We start from the raw sequence: 22770 nt of genomic DNA, 5'->3' as shown, positions 1-22770 counted from the left end.
AAACTGTCTTCGCATTGACCATGCATACTGCATGCATAAATACAGGAAAGGTGGGACGGAAGTGCAAAGTGGTTGGTGAATGATTTTTTTTAAATAAATTTCATGAATTTAACACAGTGGATGATCGCTGTGCTGTACATTGCAGTCCAAGATAGTATTCTAATTCCAAAATGGCCAAACTGAAAAGCTGTTCTGAATTTCCATCTTTGATCATTGGACTTGATCTTTAATACTGCCTCTTCTGTTTATATGCATGAAGCCTGCAAACTTTTATGTACAGTAGAAAAAGAGTGTTCCGGCTGGCTGCCCAGATCTGATCATTATAATCTTGTAGTGCATGGACCGCAGTGATTATGGAAGAAGGCAAATCAGCTAAGCACTGCTATAGCATGAGACCCGATCTTAACAAATGTTACACACCCCATGCTTAACTTGTTAAGGTTGAGTATTCAGCTAGGCAGTGAGATCAAGCAGTACTGACCAGCAAATTATAGCAGTAGAATAAAAATACAGATTTGTTTCTGCCGGCTGTCCATCCTGGTAATGCGTTCTTGATTTCCTGTTATAAACTTAGAAAGTAGCTAGAATAACAGGAGGTGTGTTCACCTGCATTTTCTGAAGAATATGAAATCTGAAGCTCAGATGTATGTCATTATTTAGTGACTTCAATCCTCACAGATTTGCCTGAAAATCAAAGTTTTTATGAGGAACAGACTAAACATACGAAGCAAAAATCTGGACATTCTGTGAAGATCTGGACAGTTGAGAGGCATGGAAGGTGAGTATAAACATGAGAGACTGTGCCACACTGTCTTTCTGAGAGAGCTTGCTACTTGCTTTACAGCTTTGAAAGCCATAAAACACTTAGTGCTTTTTTTAACTTGTAGTATATGGATCAGATAAATTTTGGTTCGGGCTAACAATAAGCTGATTGAAAGTTTGGCACGGGGCTTGAACCATTTAGACATGGAGTTGAAAAAGGACCTTGAGTACGAGAAAATAAAAAGTGAACACGTGCATTTTCAACAATATTGTGCAGCATATGAATGGATAGGGACAGTAATGATTATACTAAAGGTAAGGCCCATCCAATTCCCCCTCATTCCCAAATTTGGGGAAGAAAGAGGTGAATTTGTAATGGTTCCAATTACAGTAAGGTCTCTGAGGGTAATGTAAGTACAAGAAATAATGATCAACAAGGTATTTATGAAGAAGAGGGTAGGGAATGTGAAGTACAGGAGAATCACCCTGTAAGAAGATCTGAACGTATTAAGGAAAGGCAGGACCAACAGTGGCAACAGAATCAGCATCAACAGCAGGATTTTCAAATGTCTCATCATGTAAACCAATGGCATTTACCAGGACGGGCACAACCTTCTATGAACAGCCAATCACAAATGAACTTCCAGAAGTGGATGTGCTAGGGGACTGTATAAAGGCTCTTGAAGTACAATGAGACGACAGAATAACAACTGTTTTTGGGACTAATGAACTTGATTGTGTAAGTGATTCACCCGTTCATACGATTATTAATAATTCTGTGTGATTTTAAAATATATAGCTTTTCTTACACTGCTATTGGTTCATCTGCACCTAATATGTTGTCTAAAGGCTTAACTTTCGTTCCCTCTAGGACTGTTAAGTTAATGAAAACATTATTGCACATGAGAATGTTTTTAATCTGTGCTTTAATGATGAACATATTGTAGCTAATGCATGCATGGTTCCTAGTACTTTTAACCCTCACTTACTTCCAGCTTTAATTCTGTTCAAAAAGATGTGCGAACTGGATTTTAGAAATATGCTAAAAGCAAGTAAGGAAGCAAGGAGAAACAACAGAAGATGAATATCAACTCATGGTTTTCTTAAAGAACCAGAGAATAAGAAAAATGAAGCCGTATAAAAGGAGTGGGTTAGATATTATGGACATGCATGATTATAATAACAGGATGTTAGTAATTTTGCAATCTGACGCTTATGTGAAAGTTTTGTTAAATCAAATGAACATTGCTTATAGGACTGTGTATGTACAAATAAAGGATATGTTAATTGAGGGACGTATCACCATACAAATGTTTAATTATCTCAATATGTCTTCTCCTATATTACCCATTATTTTTGGTGTCCCTAAATTACACAAAAATGTTGGTGACCTCCCATGCGCCCTATTGTAGATGGGAGAACCTCCCTGACTTCTGCTTGTGCTAAATTTTTGGATTGTGTTCTCAAGAAATATTTGGAGAATGAAAAACAGATTTGTAAAGATTCGTGGGAGTTTTGGGGTCTTATTAATGGATTGGAATACCACCCTAATGAGATTCTTTTGGCCGTAGATGTTAAAGATTTGTACACCATAATTCCCCAAGATTTGGGGGTTCAGTGGGTTACGGAATTTCTAGTAAATAAAGTGGTGACCCAGGAAAGTATCAATCTGTATGAGGACCTTCTAGGAATAGTTCTTAATAATAATTTCATATATTTTGAAGGTAAGTACTTCTTACAAAAAAGTGGAGTAGCAATGGGCTCACCTTGTGGAGCTGTTGTTGCCAACATTGTCATGACACATTGTGAATACCAATATTTAATAAAGAGTGAGTTTAACCTCAATTTGAGGTTGTATTTGCATTACCTGGACAATATATGTATCGTCTAGGATGGAAGTGAAGATAGGTTGGATACCTTTATATCATATATTAATGGAACAACTAATTTTTTAAAATTTAGTCCTACTTCCAGTACTGATAGTTTTACTTACTTTGATGTTTTATTGCAAAAGGACAAGGTAAAAAATAGATATATTTCCGTAATATTTAGGAAGCCTATCTACTCAGATACATTTCTCCATTTTTCTAGCTCCCATCCTTATCATCAAAAAAGATCTGTTGTTAAGGGTTATCTAGTTAGGGTAGCAAGAATGGTGTCTTTGGAGGAAGATTTTAAGAAAGAATATGAAAATTTGATGCGTATGTTTGAGAGAAGGGGTACACAATGTATTTGTTACAGGAACTTTACTTAGAAGTATCTAATAAGAGGAAGAACGGAATGTTCTATCCTATATTGTGTGGTGCCATGGACCAAAATCTAGGGCATATGGAACAAGTGAATGGTTCAGTAGTTAATTATAATTTTTCATTGAATTTTATAACCACATTTAGTATTGACCATAAACTGGTTAAATGGATACTTAATAAAAATTGGACTATCTTGTTGGGAGATAAAAATATTAGAGAGGAGGTTGGGTTGGTCCCCAAGGTAGTTTTTCGAAGGGGATTAAATTTCAAGAATATCTTGGAAAAGTCAAATCCAAGAGTAAAATGTTATAACATATGTATGATAAAATGTGGTAGGTGTCCTTACTGTAATAAAATTAGTACTGGGAATAGTTTTACAGTACATGAAATTGAGTATAAATTAATGGATAGGTTCAATTGCAATTCAAAAAATGTCATATATCTGGCCTCCTGCCAACAATGCCCATGTTTTTATGTGGAAAAAATTGAATGGAGATTTAGAGATAGGATATACGAGCACGAATATAGCATAAGGAAAGGAAAGAATAATAATGCTTTGGCAAAACATATAATTCAGTTCCCTGACCATAATTTTAAATACATGACCATAGATAAAGTAACCATTAGTTTAAGGTGTGGACCTTGGAACCTTTATCTGGAGAGAAAGGAGTTCTTATGGCAACTAAAACTTAATGCCTGCAGTTGGCCCAGGCTGAATGACTATTGTTCCATTTATTGTTTATTAAGAATTAAAGCTTTGGCTAGATGAAAGCATTTGGATTTTCCTTTTCTTTTTTATTCTTATTTTTATATTTAACAATGTTATATTTAATTGTGCATTTAAATACATAATTTATATTGTTAGTTTAAATATAAATTGAATATGAGTATAACTAAAAGCTACAGAATAATGGAATGAGGCTGGTTTTAAAAGGGGAGGAAATATGCTGATGTCATGACTAATTTGTATAATTGGGTTAATTTGGCTAATTATTAACATTATTTAAACTGATGTGTGCAGCAATATTGTATCTGATGAAGTCCAATGTTTGTTAAGTGATACAGATGAAAGCGCTTATCTTTTTGTAAAAGGTTTTGGATTTTGTTTTGGTTTCATTAAAGTTTTTAACGAGGCTTTTAACAACTCGGTTTTGGTTCATTTGGTTATATTTGTTTTATTTTTTAGTTTGAATTTTGCTTTTCCATTTATTTGATAGTTAAATGACACAAAATGATTTACAAAACTCCAACTAACTGTGCTGGCATATGTTGCAAATACACTGCCTTATTCTCCCTGGCACAGATGGCAATACCTTGCATTATCACAAGGGCATGGGTCTAATCATGAGCACAAGTGGGAAGGGAAACCATGACAAGTGTCAAAATGCAGTGTGTGTGATCGTGCTGCTCTGGCTGAGCAATATTGGTATGTGTGTGTATACGGGTTCACTTCTAAATCCTGAAAACCCAAAATCCTGAGACCAAAATCTTGAAAGTTCAAAATACTAAAAACTCAAAATACTGAATCTCATAATACCGAAAACACACAGGATAACAACACTTACTATATTCCAGCACAAGTACATACAGAAACAAATAAAAGACAAACCATATTACTCTTCTCCAAGTATAAGCAGGGAGGCAAGCCCCATTGCACCATACATGTTGGGGGGCTAAGCCCCCCACACCCCCTGCTGCTTAAATATATCAACTCCGAGATTGCACTTAGTGTAGTGAAGTGCAATCTCGGAGTTGATATATTTAAGTAGCAGGGTGTGGCCCCATGGGGTGTGCAGGGAGGCTTGTCCCCCTGCTTATAGTTGAAGGGCAATATGTTTATGTATGTACTTCTGCTGAAATATAATAAGTGTTGGCATCCTGTGTGCTTTCAGTATTATGAGATTCAGTATTTTGAGTTTTCAGTATTTTGAACTTTCAAGATTTTGGTCTCAGGATTTTGGGCATTCAGGATTTAGAAGTGAACCCATGTGTATGTGTGTGCGTGTGCATGTGCGTGTGTGTGTGTGTGTGTGTGTGTGTGTGTGTGTGTGTGTGTGTGTGTGTGTGTGTGTGTGTGTATGTTTGTGCATCTGGTATGGCTGGAAGAGTGGGAAGACCATGGTAGACTGGCCAGGGATGGAGTGGTATGCCATTTTTCTGCAAGTATATTGTGGTAGAACACAGCCTCAGCACTGTTATGGTCTGCACAAGCACCCTGCTCACATGTGCAGTTCAGTAATTCCTTATCTTCCATAGCACTAGTTGCTGGTGATATAGAGCTAGAGGCACTACAGATTCCAAACTGTGCCTTGCCTTCTTTCTCCACCCCCCTCTGTTTGCCTCCCCACCAGAGTTGGAGGTGGATCAGTCACAGATAATGTGCTAGCCATGATGTGTGGTCATGCAGGGGAAAGTACTGTGTGCAAACACCCTAAACTCCATATCCATGATGTTGCACATGTGGCCAATGCATTCCCATCTATGTCAAGCAAAGTTCTTCATTAGCACTCTTCAAGAAAAATCTTGATAAGTGGATGGGAAATAGGAAATACACCCCGGGGATCACTTCTGTGTCTCTGCTATTCAGTGGCACAGGAAAATAACTTTCTTGGGTGGCGTAAGCTATGGTACCTTGCTGGCTAGGGTTACATAGGCCCTTGGGCCGATAGCCTAGTACCTACCTATGAACCTATGAACCTATAATATACACATCACATATCCCCCAAACATAACATAAGCAGCAGTTATACATATAGTACTGAATAATATACACATTGCATATCCTACAAACATAAAGCAAGTAGCAGTTATACATTTACTACTGAGTAATATATACATCCCATATCCCCAAACATAACACAAGCAGCGGGTGTACAAATACTACTGAGTAACATACACATTGCATATCCCAACAAACATAACACACACATCAGTTATATGTATTTTACTGAGTAATATACACATTGCTTATCCCCCCAAAATAACACAAGCAGCAGTTATACATATAATACTGAGTAACATGCACATCACATATCCCCCCAAATATACAGTAACCCAAGCAGCAGTTATACGTGCATTACTAAGTAATATAGAGAGCTCATATCCTCCCAAACATAACACAAATTGTAGTTATACATATACTTCTGAGAAATATATACACATTACATATTCCCTCAAACATAACACAAGCAGTGCTGTACCAGCTTCTGTTGTAATTATCACCCAGTACAATTTCACAACACTGTCATGTTCGAAGGCCTTAGGATGAATGCTCTTTCCTTGGATCTCAGGTGTGAATGTATTGTAACAACACACACGACACTCATAACTTACATGGAATGTATTCATCAGTCTCATTTACCTCCCCTCATTTATCCTTCTATGGCAGTAAACCTCAGTCAAGGTAACACTCCCCAGCACACTGGCAGCATTGATGTTTCCTGAAAACAGCACCATAAGCAAATGATACAGTAGCACGGTGTTAAGGATTCACTGTATTTATTTTATCTTGCTTTATTTTACTTTTGTTTACTATTTTGGCCTTACTAGGTTTAGTCAAAAAACCCTTTTCAGTGGAGACCAGGGGAGCAAAGCTCCAACATATTACAAACATTTTTAAACAGATATTAAGTAATACACATGAACAGATGTTACATAGTATACATTAATAATTACACATTCATTTGTAAATTGGACTACATTCAAATGAAATGAAGCCACTATTACAGTATAAAAGATACGTATAGATTAGTAGATGTTGAACACTGAGTATTTGAAGAGGTACATTAGTGGGTTTGTCAAATAGATAACAGATCTTGTGATTAGTGCTTATCATGAAGCACCACAAAAGTAAAGCAGTTACATGTGATTACAATATCACTTTCTACAAATATACCTTCCAGAAACACCTGCTGCTTGTATAAATCTTTTCACCCAATTCACAACAATGTTTGCTTGTTGTTATATAGTTGCTATATAGTACTCTTCTTTAGTGGGCTGAGGCCCATCTTAGAAATTAGTGTTTATATCATGCAGTTTTGAAGCTTCTAGTGCACCTTGTATGTTAATGAGGCACATATGAATGAATATTCCTGAAATGAGTGCGCATTCTGTCATTACAGCAATAACCAATGGCATGCTAAAAGGCTAAATTAACTATATGTACTCGCATGAACTTCTGCAGAATGCATCGAGCATGAGTGTGCAAGCTGATGACCCATACGAGGATGTGGGGGGAATATATTATAGTTCAGTAACCAACATAGGCACTGAAAAGCAAACATGCTATCACAGTCAGGTGCCATGAAGCTTTAAGTGTTCACATCCTAACACCATGTGATGCCATATAATTCTGCACAAACAATGGTGACACTGTGACTGGCACTGTAAACAGCTGCTCAGTTTAGCATGTCATGTGCCAACATTAACATCATGTATGACTGCAACAGGACTAACATAAGTTTCTGTAATGTGACCTGGCGAGTGGCTATGGCTTCCAAGGACCCTAATGTTGACAGGGTTCCAAGGTGCTGCCTAAGGAAAATAAAATACTTATTTCTCTGTTACATATGTTTATTATGACATAAAATCCAGTTTGAGACCTAGAATATAATGAATACTACCATTTTAAATGTTTGCTTGTGCTAACAGTTTGTGATTTACATTTCTTTAGTAGCCCTTATGACTCCAGAGATATGAACATTTGTTTGAAATATGAGAACATAACTTGATTTTGATAAAAAAAAGCTTAGGATGTAATCATTGGAAGGTAAGAGTACGAGCATTCAGAGCTCCATTGGAAAGAATCAGTTAATTAAATGTCCAGTGCCATTGCAAATGGTTACAAGATTAATAAGAGGGCACTGAAATATATCTATACTTATAATACATCTCAGGACCCTTGCCTGACCTCATCTTCCTGCTGCTGAAGAAGGTCAAGATGGAATCTTCTTATGTCACTGTAGTGATGCCAGAACTGCACCTCACAGACAGGTATGCTAGTAACATCAAACACTGCCTTGACAAGACTGTGACAGGCATCTAATTTATACTACTCCCATCAATGTTCCATAGTACACATGTCACTCAAGAACTGCAGCACACTCGTGCACACCACAGTACTCAATGCATGTGCCACAGTAGCACTCTCACCATGACATTGGCAGAACAAATGTCTAGTGCCATGAAATCCAAAGTATGTTCATATAGTTTCATGCAACATTTCAAGGGATAAGACTAGTGTGATGTAATGGTTGTTATATGTTGTCAGTACATTTACACAAAATGAATCCCTATGCTAGAAGTGAACATCAAGCTTTACAACTCCTCCAACTAACAAAATGGCTATTAATCACATGGACCACACTGGATCCATCACAGCTGTTGAACTCCACCTATATGTACTCATTCAATCAGCTGTACTTTGTTTGCCTGTAATTGTTATCTGATAAAATGGATGAGAGAGGCCACCACACTCTATATGTGCACAATATAACTAGGGAGATTTCTTTCCTGCACAGCAGTTAAGGACAGAAATGTATATAGTCACTCAGTGCTGTTTTGGATCACTTGCCTAAGGGTTGAGAAAATCAGCACCATAGTGGGATCAATGAATGTGCCATGGTATAAGTGCATTGCCAACTGTCATATGTGTGGTTATGTGAAAGCATTACCAGATGTGTATGAATCAAGGAATAAGTGTCCTTGTAATTACTTAGAAAGAATTTTGTTGCATGTCAGACAACATTGCCTGATGCTAGGTAAACCCAAAAACACCTGTGGCCAACTGCTGTTGTTACTGTGACAGTTGAACAATGATTCTGCACAATGTGGATATAATACCACATTGGAACATATGATTTACTTAGGCAACAACATATATTACGTTCTCTCATGTCCTCAGTCCTGAGGAAGTGTCTCACTACAACTGTTATGGAATGACAATCTATTCGAATGACAGCATTAGTCTTCAATACAGCCTATCCAAAGGAAATGTAGAATAAACTATTGTAAGAAGAAATGTCTACATGTTATCATATAGGTAATAACACTGTTAACAACATATACACTGACTGTAAGCCATGACATTGGGATTTGAACTATATACCTAACATCCCAATCTAATGAAGATTTTCTGAAACACAAGCACAACTACAGATTTATTTTACAACTCTGACACTGTACATTTCAATGGATGACATCACCATTGTGTATTACATTGATGTTTCTGCTAAAACGTGGTTGCACAGCACAAGCACACTGGATAGATACACCTCGTATATGTAATTGCAGCCTGCTCTGCACTGTAAGAGGAAAAAACACCTATCACAGACAACAATGATTCATCTATTCAACCTCCCTACCTATCTACTGAAACAATCTACATGCAAGTGTATTATAGGTTCATAGGACAATACTAGGCTATTGGCCTGGAGGCCCTTATAAGCCTAGCCAAGAATTTTACCCATGTTCCCACAAAATCAGCAGCTGTTTCCCCTGTCCAACAGGGACACAGGTGGGAAAAATCCACTGAAATTCCCTGACCAGGAATCGGGACATAGCAGTCACAGTGCCAAATCCTAACCACTAGACCACTAGAGATCTCTATTAGGTATGCACATCATAAAGTCTGACAGCCACACCAAATTTTTGACGGATGACATCAGCTGTGTCATGCAAAGAAGATGTGAGTGCAAAAATTACTTCTACAGCAATGTGGGATTGTAAATGTTGTCAATATTAAGAGGTGTAAGACAGTCCTGCATCCATTTACATTCACACACAGACATCCAGCAGAGTCTCACTGCTGTATTCAAACTCCCTACCTATCTACTGGCATAAGCTATATAGAAGTCTATTATAGACAAGCACCGCAGGAGAGGTCTGACTCTAATGATGTGCATTATTGAAATGATGACCTCATCAGTGTGTTGCCGGCAATAGGCATTTTAGACAGTGTGAAAAGGATATGTGGGATTGATCTGACCATGCAAATGTTTCTCAAGAGTGCAAGATAAATGAACATAGCTGTTGAATTAATCATCCAGTGATGCTATGGAGCCATTATCACACACACACACACGTTGACTGTTGTGAGATTAGAACTACCTATCTAGTTATACAGTCTGAAGGACACAGTACTTGATGCAAGTGCCATCACAGAAACCTGACTTCTTTATTGTGTGCAGAGAAGAATTTGCAGGAAAGTAGTGGGAGAGAACCATGAATATCCACTTCTTCACAACATGAATGTAGAAGTATAGCCAGAATTTGCTAAATTTCGACACACCAAAGGTAGATGACAACAACAGAATAATGCTGTAGAGCCAATTGTACCAAATCATTATGTCAAGAAGACACATATGTGAAGTGCAGAGCTATATTATGGGTTTTTATTTTTTTAAAAGACAGGTGCACATTTTTTTCTTTTTTTTCTTTCAAAAAGAGAGGAATGCTGGGGAAGGGGCTTAGGAATGTGAGGATCAGGTAGGAAGGTTAGGTGAGGAAGCAGGTGCAGACATACAGGACAAACAAGACAGACAAGGATGATAAGGGATACAAAATGTTGGAGGACACCACACATGGGGATAAGTAGGTGTCATTGGAGGTGCACCCTTGTCCAGCCTGAGAAGTTAGTCCTCACCCTCATAGATGTCACCACTGTCACCTGTGTCAGTGGTCAACATGGTATTGTCTTGGCAATATGACCAAACACCTTTTCTACATGGCTGATTCAGGCACCAAGGCCCCTATCCATGATACCCTTCAGTAGCCCTGTTATCTTTTGCTGGTTGACAAAATCACCACTCCACTCCTACTACTTATGAAGGGTACCACTGTAGCAGCAGCTGGGGCAGAGATAGTTGACACAGATGGACCAAGTAGGGCAGGGGTTGTGGTGGTAGCACTGACAGTATTGGCTAAGGAGGTCCTTCTTACTCTGTTTCAAGTCACTATAGTGGTGATGACAATTCTCTCCAGTGAGTGGGATGCCAGTTGCACTGGTACAGCCTTGGCTTATCTGTTCCTGAGACCCAGTGTAGTGCTCCTCTAGTAGCCTATGGCTGTAGGGTTTCATGAGGAGTGCCACAAAAATCCAGGACTCCTCAACATCCCACATCTGTGCTCTAAATTTAGCACCATCATCTCCCTCACCAGTCATGCTTGTAGAAGTCAAGCAACAACTCTATGTCTGAATAGGCACTGATTCCAATCTTGCGTTTAACAGCTAGTGCACAAACACACACAACCATGCCACCTGAATGTGCATGATGGAAAGCAGACAGATCCATTGCCAAACAAAGAGGCTGGTATTTTAGCAAACAGCAATGAAGGTGTGAAACATGACAGTGAGATTTGCCATGTGTGATGCTCATCCTAGTCATACGTTTTCAAATGGTAAACACTAACATGCTTAATGGTTTGGCTTGATATCCTTGGTGTTTAGGAGGCTAAATAAGATTACTTGGCACATACATTGGGATTTACACACTGTAAAAAGCTAATTGAACAATGTGGGACTCAAACTTATGGAGGAAATAATGCATGCATGTCAAGGAAGGTTATTTTTTCTCAGTGCTACAGGAGAGTTTCCTTTCAACCCTGTTTGTTACAGATATACTTCATTCAGTTTGAATGAAGATATACTTCAGTTAGGCCTGTATGTGTGTGACTTTATCAAGTCCTGTGAAATGCATTCCCATGTAAGAGGCAGTATTACTGTTTATAATTGTATGTTAGAATGATAGACTTTCATGAACTGAGTAATACAGGTTGGGGTATGATACATCCATACTTCAGAACACATACTGTCCTAAACACAGAGTTGGTCTATGTGAGGAATGAAGATAATTTAACTTAATTATTCTGTCTTTTATAGATATGCAAGTGCGTTTTTAATTAATTATTGTTAAGTATCCTGCTTAAATAATTACACACTATCAACTAGGTTTCATAAGTATGTCATTAATGAGATATGCTACCTAGAAAAATATAGTTATCACAGCATTAATGAGACATTTCTTGCCATCATTCTAATTATGATAGCTATTTGTATGTAATCAAAGTGTTGTTAGAGACTGCATTCTGACACCCTTTGTAAAAATAATTGCCATCTAGATTTGAACCTTGGACCACCTGTATTCTTCCTTTAAAGTCAGTTATCTTATAGCTTATGGCACAGAGACAGTTACAGAGCAGCTGGATGTTCTCCATTCAGTATTGTCCGCAGTGATGATGTCCACACATCACCACCAAGTCTGTTTACACTACAAAAGGCTGTCCAAATAAAATTTTCACTTTTTTCCTTAAGCTGGTAAGCTTGATTGTGTGCTACTCAGCAGCGAGCAAGTGCAGAAGAGAAAAATACAGAATATGAAATTGTGATGAAAGTAACAATTTTTGCATTCCATTCACACAGTGTGGATTTGAACGCCAGAGCAACTCTATTATGGGACCAAAGTCATTGCATGTACAGCTTGTGTCACTGAGAGAGGTATACATTATGTGCATATCACTCACTCATTACAAATACTGTGCAGCAGTGACAGAAGTGTTTGCACTAACAGAGATTACAGAAATTAAAATGTTCACTCTTTCCATCACTGTGACCGCTGTTTATGCTCTGCTAAGCAGAGTGGAAATTACAAGAGCAAATAAAAAAAGATATCTTTATTCCACACCACAAAACACTGGAGCCAACATTACATGTTTTCCATTCACTGGCAGGTATAGCATGAAAAAGACACATGCTGCATTTTCACATCTGCTTTAAACATCACAAGCAGCATATGGCTTCAAGCTGGATTCAAACCATGCATCCTCTTTCCTGTTCCTTTAAAATCATTTAATTTGTACTGTGTGCTACAGTGATACTTAGGAGAGATGCAGTATGTCTTATCTTACTGCTTACGGCATTCCAAATTAAATTTCTTAATTTGTAACTTGAGCAGTGGACTCTCATTCACTGCCATGAACCACTGCCAGTCCAAAGTGCACTTTGCCAAAATGTGTGCAAATCATCATCATCAACCTCCTTTTCCTCATTTTCTACATGGGGTTGGGGTGTCATGTCACTTGTTGCCATCTCTCACTATTCAGTGCCACTCTACAACCTTCCTCAACAGTCACGCTTGACTGTCACAGGTCTTCTTTCACACAATCCCTCCACCACTTTGTTGGGCACACATATTTCCTCTTGCCTTCTTCCTGTTTGCTAAAAATCTTCTTCGCCAGATTGTCTTCTGAAATGTGTGCAAATGATGAACACAATAAAATAAAAAATTGTCAGTAGTAACAATATCAGGTATAATAATGAAAGTGCAGGATTGTGAATGTTCCTAAATCTGTATGTGTTACAACCTGATCATATGCTTATGAAATATGCACTAGCTCTGTCAAACAGCACACTATCTGGATTTGAGCTCTCAATTCAGTGCAATAACAACATACACTCAGATGCGTTTTTTATTCCTCTTTGCCACCAGCACAGGCTTAGAATAGTAATCAGAAAATGTAGATACCATACAGATCTGACTCAGAAGACCATCAAATAATAGGTCCAGCAGAAGAAAGATCAGAAAATGTTCCTCTCTCAATTGCTTGAAAATGTCTAGATGAATATGATATTGACAAATAATTTAGGCTAAAATACGTTGGTGTAGGGGATGTAATGGCCCCCACCATATTAATGTAAGGTTGCCAACACTGCCAGCTATTTCTTTATTTTCTGATCATCTTCCCCTGCTCTCAGCTTAACTACAGAATTGCAGTGTCATGGGTATTTATTTGCATCTTAGTTTCATTGTGTAATATAGTTGATCAGCATTTCAGAAAGATTTTTAAGCAGAGGTTGGACAGTATACCATTAATACAAAATATCAGGGTTGTTAAGGTTGTTCTCATAGCTCACAAGGTGCTTCCACTTTTTATTTCAAGTCTGATTTGCATGATACACACACACTTGAGAGAGACATGTCTTTTTAGAATTGCTTGGTGTTGTAGTCATAATAATCTTTAACACTTGCAAGCAGTTAGCAACCAACAACTGTTATTGCTCCTCCCTGCAGTCCTAGGGCATGTGCTTGCAATAGTGTAGCTAGTTTCACAATGTTTACATCCCCTATACCAAATGATTTTTTTGGTAATCAGGAATGCTAATGGTTTCACACCTCATTTGCATCTTCACAATGCTCAGAACATTGAATATACACTATATAAAGTTAATGGTGCTGCAAGGGAAGTCAAAGAATGGGAGACAGATTGGATAGACATAGACTGCTACAAATTACTGCACTATTTCATAAGGTATGTATGTCCACATTACAAACTGCTTACATGTTCATATTTTGAATGCATTTCAATATTCAATAGAAAAAAATAAGTTTGATCTGTACGAATTTTTTTCAGTCACTGCTGGTATACTGCACATATGTCAGTTCTTGGTGTGCTTTTCTAGCTTGTTAATGAATGCTACAGTTAAATCACAGTACTTTGTTACCATTTGCTCTTGGAATTTCCCCAGTTACTACAGACAAGTGTTTTGTGTTTATTAACAACTTCAAGGGGTTGCGCACATGTAGCTAACAGAAGTGTTAGGCTTCTCAGATGTCCCATTGCTACGTCCACAACAATGGAAGGACCAAAGGAAATTGTCCGGGCAGTTTGACTTTGAATATTTGCTAATTATTGATAATTCTGCCATCCAGTAGTCAGTTATACAACTACTATCCTCATTACTGAAATGTTAACAAAATGGATGTCATGGTAATTATGTTTCTTATGTTATGTAATGTTTCTTTTTTTTCTGGGGGGGGGGTCTCCCTTAGCTTGTGTGTAGTCTGAAATGAGCATTGTGTGTTCAACTGTTTTCTGTCCAGAATGGGTACACAGATTTATTTGAGGAGAAAGATTTCTGTATGTGCTACAAATGTATTTTTTCTTTTTCTGTTTCATGTCATACAGGATTATTGCACCCAGACCATCTGTTCCACACAAACCACCATTACGTGATACAGAGAAGGAGGTCATCATTGAAATCTTATGTCACCATGGATCCTTCCTGCTTGACAGAGGCAGAGGTGAAATGTCTGTAAATGAAAACATGGCCACGGACATAAATGCAGTCGGCGGTCATGCAGAAACTATAATCAGGTGCAGCACCGTGCCGTTGATATCATTACAGCAGCACACAGAAGGGCAGCTGTAGTAACTACAGGGGTGAGGATGATCCAGCTACAATACTTTTATGCATTTTATGCATCTTCATGTACGTAGACCTTATGTATAATTACTTCGGTCGCAATTTTAATTTGGATTTGATTGGAAAATGCGCCTCTAATGGTTTCATTTGGTGTCGACTTTTGGTTTGGATAATAACTTTTCAGTATAGATATTTTTGTGATATTAATGATATTAAGGGTCTTTTTCATACATAATACATATATTTTTAGCATTATAGTGTCTTTTACATATATTGTCATTCATCAGATTAGCCATTTAATGTTTTCATAATTAATATATATCTTATTTCAGTGGTCGTCTTCCTATATATATCAAATTCTAATTTAGATTACTTGATTATTATAGATTCCAGTTTTGATTAGCAAATAGCGTCCACTTGAAATGTAATGGAGCTTGCAGGCACCAATGTACCGTGGATTTAGTTGTTTGGTGTCTGTTGTTTCATTTTTATTACTTACTTTAGTTTATTGTTTTGTTTAATGTAGTTTGCACAAAGCTTGCACAAGCAAATATGACCATTCTGGCATGTTTTGGGTGCTAGTGGCACGTAGCATTACGGTTGTATATGTGCTGATAATATAACTAAGATGACGATGGCTGGTCTATTTTGTTTTGCTTACGCTTAAAAGCGTGTTTTTAATCAACCAACTATTCTGTATTAGCTGGTTTTCATATATGGGTAAAGACCTTTGTAAATGCTTTGTGGAATACACCAGCGTAAATTTTGGCTACTTGCACTTTTGGTGGCAATGTTTGTCTATGACTATTATATTTTATTTTATTTTGTTTCTTTTTATGTGTATGTTTTGCTCCATTGTCATAATAATACATGGCTTTATGATTTCATATCTATGAATATAAACAACAAATAACATTGGTTCTGTTTTTCTAACTTGGAATTGTGATTTATAAGCAATGTCATGCTTTGAGCAAGCGTTTTCTAAATATGGGCATCACTTCCTCAAGAATGATTAGTGAAGCACATTACCATCAATTATTGATACTTTATGTATTCTTTGATGATAGCTTGCTAATGTGATCTTAATTTATGAAAAATAACTGAGAATACAAATGTTATAAATGATGTATCTAGTTTCCAAGTGGAATTTTAGGTTGTTAAAATGAATTTTGATGAATTTTATCTTAACAATGTGTTGATTTCTGAATTAATTGACTAATTGTAACCAATGGTTTGGTATAAAAGACAGGAAAAATTTCTGTGAAATTGTAACCTGAAGAAGCGCAATTTTATTGCGTGAAAGCGCTTGTTTCTGTTTTTTGTTTTTATCATTAAATGCTGTTGGATTTATTTCGTGGTGGTTTCAAGCAGTTTTTTCAGCTTTGTTCCTCTGCCTTTGATGTAAGAAACCTTTGGACGATCGGTTATTGTCTTCTGCAGTTGGTGTTTTTGTTTTTGCATCCAACCGGTCTTCACACGATGGATACGCAGAACATTGAGTTAGACTATAACCCAGTGAGTACTATGCCTAATGAGAATTGGAATTGCCTTTTTTATCAGAAGGATAATCCGCTGCTACATATGGATATGAATGGTGAAGCGTATAAGAGCCCATCCAGTACCAGTGAGAATATGTATGAGTTTTTTGGAAGTCTGAGAACTCTAGAAAATGATCTTTATCGCCTGCATAGGCTTGTCTGGCAAAGAAGGCACTTACAAGCGTGCCTGCATTTCAAAGTTATCCCCCGCGGCATGCGTGTTCTATGCATGCCGACCTATGGGGATAGCCATCCTGAGTTACTTCGACAATGGCAAAAACTAAACATCGACTTTGGAAACAGATACATCCAGTTATTGTTGGACTACTTCACACCGCTTGAAGCGGAGCTTCTTACAAAGGTAGAGGAGCAGTATAATTTACTTATTACTACTTATCAGACTGAGTTTTGCAAAACAAAAGTACAAGCCATGAATAGGCAGTTATCTTTGTATAGCAGTAAACTTGAGCAGATAAAAATTAAAAAGCTGAAACGTGACTGTGAGGATTTTTGTCTCGGCCATATTTTTGTATGGCCGAGATCTAGCCCAAGTAATAAAATACATCTTAGTCAAGCGGAAACAATTCCTAGTTCCGCTAATAAAGACTCTGTGGCCGTACAGAACGAAATGACTGAAATTAGATTACAGGTGGACAATGCTATAAATGAGACATCTACTTTGTCTGACACACCCATTCCTTCTTTACCCTGCAATCAGCAGGGATTGATTCATCAAAACGCTCTGGGTGCCAAACCTAAAATAGCTGGTACGAGTAACAAGTTCATGGCGCCTATGCCTTTAAATTTTCCCCTTCCATACAAAGAGATAGTGCGTGCTCGTTCCAACAGCCGGGGAAGAGGAAAAAGGAAATTATCGGGGGATGCACCGGAGCAGAGAAGAAGAATGAAAGTTTGAACTGTCTGTTTTTTAATTTGTCATCTAGGACTTTTACACTGAATGAAATGAATGTTTTGAATAAGGGTTTGTCTTTCATTCCCTCTCAACACAGTAATATATCTGACACTTTAATAGGCCTACGAAAGTTTTGTAGAAAACTCTCTCTTAAGATGTTGTTTAAAGATAGCCTGCCCAATTCTGTAGATAATCAATGGAACAACTCTGATTGTAGGAGAAAAAGTACTTTTATGCCCCCACTTATACAAACTGTTGATTGTTTCTTGAAAACTTGTGAACGGGACTTCTATCATTATTATGATTGTCATGAAAAAAAGAGCACTTTTATAAATCTAAATACAGAAGAAAGCTCTGAGTTAAGAGAACTATGCAATGACCCCAAGCTCGTATTTAAGCCAGCAGATAAGGGAGGGGGGATTGTAGCGATGGATGCAGTTTTCTATCAGCAATTAATGTTAAACATGTTGAGTAATGACATTGCATATAAGAAAATTGAAAAATCGCGTATAGAATCTATAACACAATATGTCCATGATACATTATATGACATGCTAATGACTAGATCCATTGACAAGTCTCTTTATGATTTTTTGTTGATAGAATTCCCTTTGATACCTATTATCAAAGGTTTGCCCAAGTTACACAAGGGCAAGCATCCACCCCCTTTGCGTCCCATTGTATCAGGTGACCATTGGGTAACTCAAAATGCATCCTCATATATACAAACTAAACTGGGAATACTTGTGAAGAAAGTACCCACTATTCTACTTGACTCTTTTAGATTGTTAGATGACCTGAAATTGAACATGGTAACAAGTAAAATAACAGATAATACCTTGTTAGTAACATTAGATATTGAGAGTCTCTTTACCAACATCCCCAATGAATATGGTATAAATGCAATAAGAACTCATATGACACAATTAAATATTGACAATGGTGAAATTATGAATGTATGCTGTCTGTTGGACCTCGTCCTGAACAGTAATATTTTTCTTTATGACAATACAGCATATGCACAAACATGGGGGGTGGCCATGGGCACCCCCTGTGCCAATGCATATGCTAATCTTGTTGTCCTTGAATGGGAAAAGGAATACATCTTTAATGATCCCAGGTTTGCCAATGTCGTTATATACAGACGTTTCGTAGACGATATTCTAATATTATGGAATGGGGATGAAGCTACTCTTAATTCGTTCATCAGCTATATGAATGGTACTACTTCGTTTTTTAAATTTAGCCATGAGTTCTCTAAGCATAATATAAACTTCTTGGATATCACCATTAAGAAAGATATCCAATGCGAATTAATAACTACTCTCTATAGAAAATCCTGCTGGAGGAATGGGATTCTCCAGTATGACAGCCTACATCCGCGTCATATTTTTCAGAACATAATAAAGAATCAGATGAGCAGGATACTTAGATTATGTAGTGATAAAATGGATGCCCTTAAATTAATCGATACTCAGAAGAAATATTTCATGGACAGGGGCTATCCAGTGAAGTTGATTGATGACGTGATGAAATCTATTTTTGATAATACTACATCTCAGACTAAAAAATTTTTTAAGCCTTATAGATCCACAAAAAACATGGCTAATAAAGTACTATATGATATAAAATATACTAGTGACGTGCAGTACCTAACCAATATAGTGAGAGATAATTGGAAGATCTTACTATCAGATGTAGCGATCCTAGAAATTGTCAGTGAGAAACCAGCTTTTAGATATATGAATTGCATGAATCTGAAAAGGCTATTATGTAAAGAAAAATTAGTTATTACACCCACTGATGTCAGGTCTCAATTAAAAACAGGCACTTTTCCATGTGGAAAATGTTCCCTTTGTGGATATATTACTAAGAAGTGTGGTTTTACTGCCCCAGGTGCTGAATTGAGCATAAAATCTATGTTCTATGCAAACTGTAATACCAGAAATGTTGTTTATTTAGCTACCTGTAATTTTTGTGATAGTTATTATGTGGGGCTAACTTCGCGAAGACTAAGAGATCGGATATATAACCACGTCTACAATATAAGAAGGAATAATTCTACCAATGCACTGGCTTTGCATTGTATTACTCACCCTAAACATAGTTTTGTGTTTCAGGTTCTGCAAATAATAGACCCCAATAGAAGGGAGGGTGATCACATGAACACCTTGGAAACCTTTGAATTAAGGTGGATCCTAAGATTAAAAGCCCATATACCGCCTGGTTTGAACACGGTGGTCAATCTTCGGCCAGCCCTGTTAGGACCCACTTAATTGATTTATTTTATTATGCTATATATTAATAAAAGCAATTAATATATATTACATCATTGATATCTTGTAATTAGGATTTCTTTATAAAGATCAATGACTTGTTTAGGGTGACCTACTACGACAAAGTCTATGGTGCTTAACATGATTCCTCATTTGCTAATGATAGTATGTATTTTGTATAACATCTATTGTATATATTTCTGCCACAATGAAATGTTATTTTACTTTATCTTATTTGGATATGGTCTGACAATTTGTCTAGGCACCTTATACTGTATGGAACCACCTGGGTTTAAATTGTTGTATTGACTTCGGTTTTTATCTTTATTTAGATGATGATATTGACATAATGTTTAATGTAATTAATTATGGTAGAAGAAACTTTTATGCATTTTATGCATCTTCATGTACGTAGACCTTATGTATAATTACTTCGGTCGCAATTTTAATTTGGATTTGATTGGAAAATGCGCCTCTAATGGTTTCATTTGGTGTCGACTTTTGGTTTGGATAATAATTTTTCAGTATAGATATTTTTGTGATATTAATGATATTAAGGGTCTTTTTCATACATAATACATATATTTTTAGCATTATAGTGTCTTTTACATATATTGTCATTCATCAGATTAGCCATTTAATGTTTTCATAATTAATATATATCTTATTTCAGTGGTCGTCTTCCTATATATATCAAATTCTAATTTAGATTACTTGATTATTATAGATTCCAGTTTTGATTAGCAAATAGCGTCCACTTGAAATGTAATGGAGCTTGCAGGCACCAATGTACCGTGGATTTAGTTGTTTGGTGTCTGTTGTTTCATTTTTATTACTTACTTTAGTTTATTGTTTTGTTTAATGTAGTTTGCACAAAGCTTGCACAAGCAAATATGACCATTCTGGCATGTTTTGGGTGCTAGTGGCACGTAGCATTACGGTTGTATATGTGCTGATAATATAACTAAGATGACGATGGCTGGTCTATTTTGTTTTGCTTACGCTTAAAAGCGTGTTTTTAATCAACCAACTATTCTGTATTAGCTGGTTTTCATATATGGGTAAAGACCTTTGTAAATGCTTTGTGGAATACACCAGCGTAAATTTTGGCTACTTGCACTTTTGGTGGCAATGTTTGTCTATGACTATTATATTTTATTTTATTTTGTTTCATTTTATGTGTATGTTTTGCTCCATTGTCATAATAATACATGGCTTTATGATTTCATATCTATGAATATAAACAACAAATAACATTGGTTCTGTTTTTCTAACTTGGAATTGTGATTTATAAGCAATGTCATGCTTTGAGCAAGCGTTTTCTAAATATGGGCATCACTTCCTCAAGAATGATTAGTGAAGCACATTATCATCAATTATTGATACTTTATGTATTCTTTGATGATAGCTTGCTAATGTGATCTTAATTTATGAAAAATAACTGAGAATACAAATGTTATAAATGATGTATCTAGTTTCCAAGTGGAATTTTAGGTTGTTAAAATGAATTTTGATGAATTTTATCTTAACAATGTGTTGATTTCTGAATTAATTGACTAATTGTAACCAATGGTTTGGTATAAAAGACAGGAAAAATTTCTGTGAAATTGTAACCTGAAGAAGCGCAATTTTATTGCGTGAAAGCGCTTGTTTCTGTTTTTTGTTTTTATCATTAAATGCTGTTGGATTTATTTCGTGGTGGTTTCAAGCAGTTTTTTCAGCTTTGTACGTCCACAACAATGGAAGGACCAAAGGAAATTGTCCGGGCAGTTTGACTTTGAATATTTGCTAATTATTGATAATTCTGCCATCCAGTAGTCAGTTATACAACTACTATCCTCATTACTGAAATGTTAACAAAATGGATGTCATGGTAATTATGTTTCTTATGTTATGTAATGTTTCTTTTTTTTCTGGGGGGGGGGGGTCTCCCTTAGCTTGTGTGTAGTCTGAAATGAGCATTATGTGTTCAACTGTTTTCTGTCCAGAATGGGTACACAGATTTATTTGAGGAGAAAGATTTCTGTATGTGCTACAAATGTATTTTTTCTTTTTCTGTTTCATGTCATACAGGATTATTGCACCCAGACCATCTGTTCCACACAAACCACCATTACGTGATACAGAGAAGGAGGTCATCATTGAAATCTTATGTCACCATGGATCCTTCCTGCTTGACAGAGGCAGAGGTGAAATGTCTGTAAATGAAAACATGGCCACGGACATAAATGCAGTCGGCGGTCATGCAGAAACTATAATCAGGTGCAGCACCGTGCCGTTGATATCATTACAGCAGCACACAGAAGGGCAGCTGTAGTAACTACAGGGGTGAGGATGATCCAACTACAATACCACACTCACTGAAAGTGAGCATTTCCTGTCCATTGTCAGAGATACAGACAGCTTGGCAAAGACCTCACACAGAATCCTTGATGTTGGTGCTGATGTGGACAACAGACCAAGCGTGTCTCAAAAAGAAATTCCAGGTATAAAACATATAAGGCATTTACTGCCATTCTAGATATATTTATATGTTACTACTTGTACATCTGTAAACACTGAGACATGTGTTGTAGAAGAGATAAGAGTCCAACAGTGTTTGTGTTGGGTTGGAGGAGAATGGTCAATCTGGTTTTAAGATATTTCTTAAGGGGAAGATAGGCAGAGCATTATTCTCTTGTGCTTATATCATGTGTATTGTGATGCTTATTAGCCTTCTTTCTACTGAACCCTTTTTCCAGGGACATAAGAATTACCATAGGAAAAAACACCTGCACATGGTAAGCACAAACTTTCTTTGATTAGTAATAACCATTACTTTGATGTAAGTCTG

General features: G+C 36.8%; 1 long non-coding RNA gene across 1 annotated transcript in view; it reads left to right on the top strand.

The window, feature by feature from the left end:
• The window catches only part of LOC122788618, a 274451-nt gene extending 252034 nt beyond the window's left edge, over nt 1-22417 (top strand). Inside the window, exons 2-3 of the long non-coding RNA XR_006362726.1 lie at nt 14973-15227; nt 22011-22417. This is a non-coding gene — a long non-coding RNA (uncharacterized LOC122788618). The remainder of the gene's footprint in view (nt 1-14972; nt 15228-22010) is intronic.
• Nucleotides 22418-22770: the final 353 nt, after the last annotated feature.

The sequence above is a fragment of the Protopterus annectens genome, chromosome 14.part0, assembly GCF_019279795.1.
Source record: "Protopterus annectens isolate FY-2018-M chromosome 14.part0, PAN1.0, whole genome shotgun sequence".
Taxonomy (NCBI): domain Eukaryota; kingdom Metazoa; phylum Chordata; order Ceratodontiformes; family Protopteridae; genus Protopterus; species Protopterus annectens.
This window is presented reverse-complemented; position numbering and strand designations above follow the sequence as displayed.